Source organism: Helianthus annuus, chromosome 8 (assembly GCF_002127325.2).
Source record: "Helianthus annuus cultivar XRQ/B chromosome 8, HanXRQr2.0-SUNRISE, whole genome shotgun sequence".
In the NCBI taxonomy this organism is placed as follows: Eukaryota; Viridiplantae; Streptophyta; class Magnoliopsida; order Asterales; family Asteraceae; genus Helianthus; species Helianthus annuus.
Genome location: NC_035440.2, coordinates 147,230,651 through 147,236,650, shown reverse-complemented (window position 1 = coordinate 147,236,650; position 6,000 = coordinate 147,230,651).

Here is a 6,000-nt window from a genome sequence, read left to right as displayed (position 1 = left end):
GATACAAATAAACCTAGTCTAGAATACTTGGGAAAAACATCCCCTAATATCTTCGCATACCTGCCTGGGAGGCCGCGATGGAAACTAATACGATACATGACATAACGAACGAACATACTACCACTCACACTATACTATTACTGAACTATTAACTGTGAACTCGCTCAACTAGTTGTTGACTCTCTGCTGCATGCCTTGCAGGACCTTAGGTACTTATGGAGCTTGCACAAGGAGGAGCAGGTCGTTGTGGGATACGGATCGTAGACGTTATGATAAACAATTGAACTTATAACTTTACTTTGGGTTTTCATATTATGCTTCCGCTACTTAATTTACGTTTGTTGAACATCAATCATGTCGTGATGAATTACATTAACTACTTTTAATATTAGATGCTATGTTCGATATGATTGGTGGCTTGATCCTGGTCATGTCACGCCTCCAAGCGGTGGTACTCCGCGTGTGGATTTTGGGGGTGTGACAATTTACCTAAGGTATATAAACTGCCTATCATATAACTACGTAAACGAACTGGCCATAAGGTATAACCTCGGAAGGTTATTCCCTATGCAACTATGGTCACATAATATGCTTGGTCGGATCCTAATGATCGACCAAACGGGTCGGGTTCGAAAGTATAAGCGGTTGTTTAGATCGCTTACCTTACGACCCTACATAAGCACAAAACCTAAAGTGACGAGCTAAACATGTTAAAACATGTTTAACGAATTTAGAAAACAGGTTTGGTATCAAGACAAAGGGTCTTGATACCTAAAAGTAGTTTGGTTACAAAATACGCAAGAATACGCATTTTGGCCAAAACTACGACTCGTCACTATACCTAAACAACGTGGAAATCAGTAGGTATAGTCACTAGGGACTATAACCATCATGATTACGCTCACGTTATGAAGTTCAAACGAACTTCGTGTTGACCATAAACTGGTCAATGCAGAAAGTCGAACAAAGTTTGACTTTCGTGCTAAAAACGCATAAAAGAACGAAAGAGGACTTACAACGGGTCCAAGAACGGAAGTTTTGATCCGATTACTCTCAGGTATGAAGTGAATACTCCAACTTAGAGAGCCAAATCAGATCAAAAGTGTGGGTTGCAACAATGAATGGGTGGGGTATTTATAGATTTCATAGAACCGTTAAGATCGTTCATCGAAAACTGAGCTTTGATCTGGACCTTACATGTGTGCCCATGGTTTTCTAAAACCATGGGAGCCCCTTATGAGTCCACAGTATCATAAAACCCATTAAATATCAGCCCATGGTTTTGCAAAACCATAGGTTAAAACCATCAACACTTCAAAATTGGACTAGGTTCATTGAATCTGGTCAGAAGTTTAAAAAATGGTCCCTGCACTTGTAAAACTTGATTTTTTTGCACTTTTAAGCCCCATTAACCCCATTTCAAGGCTCTATAATAAATCTAAAGTATAGGGAACTTAAAATATGCTCAAAAACATCTTGGATGTTGGTTCGTTTGGTCGTACGGTTGCGTTCTTCGGTTAATTACGACGGAAATCGTAATGAAAGCAAAAACGATCCAAATTATGCGACGAATGGAATTTTATCATGCCAATCACTAAAAAAAATATTTTAATGATTACATAAATTTTTGGATATCCGAATATATTCAGGACGTAAGATATGCGCGAAAATGCAAACTTATGCACTTTTGAAGCTTTTAGTCTCTATTGATCAAATAAGTTCATTTTAGTATACCGAACCCATCAAAGCCTATTTCTAAGCTATGTGAAGGATATTTGGGATGTGTTTAACTTATGATCAAGTTCCGGAATGTCCGTTACAGTACAAATCGGCATACTTTCACAGTTTGTCAAAATTAGTCCCTGTAAGCGAATAAACTTGATTTCGCCACACCAAACCCTCCAAAACTTATTTCTAAGCTATGTAAAGGTTATTTAAGGTATTTTAAGCCTATATCACTATTCCGGAGTGTTTGTTGCATTAAATTGGTTATATTTACGCATCAGTGCGCGTATAACCTTCCAGAAAGAGATTTAAAGCTTGAAATCGAACAAGAATTGATATGTGCAAACGATACACATATTTTTACAAATCCCAAGTATGAAACACAATAGTTCATTAATTTGGTATTTGTTTGATGGTCGCAGAGGCACAGGTATCACACATATCATACAGTAAAAGAAGCTTTTGAAATTTTGAAAAGTGAAGAAAAAAGTATGGAAAGAAGACTTTCAAAATGTATTGAAACGAAAAGATTTCTTGAAGTTAATTTTGAAAATAAACAACACGTTTTAAATCAATATATTAATGAACTTGCTGAAGTTAAACGTGATTTAGTTGAGAAAGAAAAGAAAGTTAACAAACTTCAAAGTTATCATGCTTCTTCGTATATTCTCGAATGTATTTTTAACATCACACCAGATTACCATGATTCTGAAAAGAATAAAAAGGGCATTGGTTCAGAATTTCCTCAGGTTCCACCACCATTGGAGAATAATTATACATTCTATGATAACGAAAATGTGACAAAGGCAATAAATATAGTTGACCAACTGCCTGACAATATTGATGTGACTTACTCCAAATCTGATGATCTTGGTGATTCAGAGGTGGTAGGTAAGGTTGTTGAAAGCGTTTTGAAAGAGGATTCTACCAAAAATGAGAAGTCCGAATCACAGGATGAAGATGAGAAAAGTTTTCATAAAAATTATCTTAAGAATTCAAAATCTAAGAAAAATGCGAATGATGATTCAATAGGATTGGCATATGACATGATTGGATCTGACAAATTATTCTCAGATATTGAAGTTCTGATTCAAAATGTGATTGCGGATAAGATTAACAAGGTTTTTAAATTGGTAGAAATCGAAAAATCTGAAATTGAAAAACTTGCTGGTAAGGACAAGAAAACTTTTTATAACAAACCTAGTTACAAAAAGAAAAACACAAAGGGTAGGTTGGGTTATAAAAAGAAACAAAATCAAAGGAAAAGGGCTGAAAAGTCAAATCTTCAGAAAAAGATGAACTTCGTTCATGGAATAAGTTCTGAAGAAGAGAAAAAAATCTGATTTAGTCGACAGACTAATGAAGAATTCTAAGCTCAGAAAAAGAAACAACAACAGGCTAAAGATGTTTCAAAGAAAACATGTTTTAAATGTCAAAAAGTAGACACGTTGGTCATAAATGTCCACATAATCTGAAGCCTGTTGATATTGAGAAAATGAAATCTGAGGTTGTGAAACAGAGGTCAACCAAGTTTGAGTCAAAACAAACTTGGGAACCAAAGACACCCAAATTTGAGCCAACATAGATTTGGAAATCAAAGGTTGATATTTCAAAGCCAAAACAAACTTAGAAATCAAAAACGTCCAACTTTGAACCAAAACAAATCTGGAGACCAGAAAATGATTTGTCAAAACAAAACATTCAAAATGATTCAAGATCTTATCTCGTGGGGAACATCTCTCAGATATATGGACTTAGTACTCCGAAATTTCGTTTGAGAGATTGCCTGATTCTGAGATATTAGGTCTTTATACTTATTGATATCTGAGGTATTATACTTGGTCTTCTGATTTTGCGTCAGCAATGGCCTAGACCTCGTATAATGGTTTTGCGCTTAAAACTTTCCCTCTGCATAAAAATTAAAAATATTGAAAGATATATATCAAGTGCAGTTGTAAAGAAGATTGCTAAGTGGAACACACCTTAAGTCAAGCCTTTATCTGTTTGACTGATCGAAAGTCCTAACCTGTGCTCTTAAGGCTTCGCACATACCAAAGACAGATATAATTTAGGTATATTCACCTGTAAGACTAAATCTATGGAATTTTGATACATGAGTATATTCTGAGGTGGGACACGCAAATAAGTTTAAGTTCTTAAAACACTAATCTCATATCTTGATTCAATTGAAGTTTGTGTGAAAATTTAAGAGGATTAGTATACTGACAATATAAGTGAATCGTTTAGAACTTAAAGTTTATATAGATCAACAGTGCTAGTGATGTGTCATAAACTGATATGATCCTCTAATACAAACTTAAACAAAAATATGTTTGTAAATAGTTTACATTTCAGTACATTCAAAATCACAAAAAGATTTTCAGAGTGTTTTAGCATAAATTTTGTAAAATGCAAAAAGATTTTGTTTCTACTTTATGTTTCGACAACTGATGTTGGAAAGCTGAGTTTCAAAATTTAAGTATGCTGAACATGTCTTAGAAAATAAACAAGTTCATTAATTTGAGACTTGTGGTTTTTAACAAAAAATTCCAAAACAGCTTGTGAAGTCTCCAAGGTCATTAATTTGAACTTGGTAGATAATCAGATAAATCAAGATCATTAAATTGAACTTGATTATCTGAGAGGGTTTAGGAAGTTGAATTCTTTGAATGTCAGATATATAGTTATTCTATTGGGGGAGAGAGTTAGGTAATTTGTTCTTGGGTTTACAAATTGTTAAATACTGTAAGAGCCAGATTCTTGATCCTAGGGTGAATTAATTGTCAAATATTTGTCTTTAGAGCCAGTTTACAATCTTGGAAATCTCAAATATGTCTTAATTGTCATCTAAAGTTTAGAGAGCTAGGTTGTTAATTCTGAAAGTGATTAGAAATTTTCTCAAGTGGCTTCAGTTGTCATATTTTCAGATAATAAGCCAGGTTTCTGAAAGCCGAAAGCTTAAAGCAAAGGGGAGCCTGAAGAGAGAAGTTATCGAAAGGGGGAGCTGATGAATCAGGACGCAAATCCAAGGAGAGTCTGTTAAAGTAAAGGGCAGTCTGTGGTGCTGATTTTGTTAAAGCTTCGTGAAGACTTAGAGAGGTGATAAAGATGCTACGAGATTGACTGCAGCAGTATCCAAGGGGGAGTCTGTGAAACATATGTCTATCGCTTCCTTCAATCACGTATCATAGCTAACAGATGTTCAAGACTAGGTATTAAAATGAAGCAGTCAAGTACAAAGTTACCAGGTCTGCACGAATGGGGAATCCTGGTTTGCACGAACGTGGCGCAACATTAGGGTTTGGTTATCATGCGCATCTACACGAATCGGTGCAGGGTTGATCCGCAGATATGAGTTGATCCGCGCAAAGGTCTTGGTTCGCACATATAGGTCCATCCTTGATTAGTTTGGTGCGGATCTAGTGTCCCTATATATAGTGGTTAGGTCTTGTTCATTAGTAACTTTGAGAGACAGAGAGGCGAAGCTCTGCTCGTCTGTTTTGTGGTATTGTATTGAAGATTAATCAATAGAAAACAACTTTAACTAACTTGTCCTTGTCTGATCCACTCTCATACATGGATTCCGCACAAGATACGAGATCTACGCAGTCAACATTGTATAGGAATCGATCTTAACACGAACGCACACTCTAAGCATATCAGTAAGTGTTTGGATTGTCCTTTAGGTTTATCCATCTGTTTGAGGATGATAAGCAGTGCTCAGATTTAATTTGGTTCCCATGGCTGATTGCATGGTTTTCCAAAAATGAGATGAGAAACGAGCATCACGGTCCGATATGGTGTTCAAAGGAACACCATGAATTGATACTATCTCATCAACATAGATCTTTGCGAGTTTTTCAGCAGATAAATCCTCATGAATTGGTAAAAAGTGTGGTAACTTAGTCAGACGGTCAATGATTACCCAAATGGCATCATGACCTCTAGAAGTGCATGGTAATTTAGTGATGAGATCCATAGCAATGTTCTCCCACTTCCATACCGGAATTTCTGGTTGTTCAAGCAAACCAAAAGGACGTTGATGTTCTACCTTTACCTTAAGACAAGTAAGGCATTTAGATACGTACAAGGCTATGTCCTTTTTCATACCCGGCCACCAATACTGGGTACGAAGATCCATGTACATTTTGTCCGCACCAGGATGAATAGAATAACGAGACTTAAGGGCCTCGTTCATCAATAGTGTATGAAGATCGTCTTGGTTTGGAATCCACAAACGTTTTAAGAAACAGAGTAACCCATCATTTTTAGTTT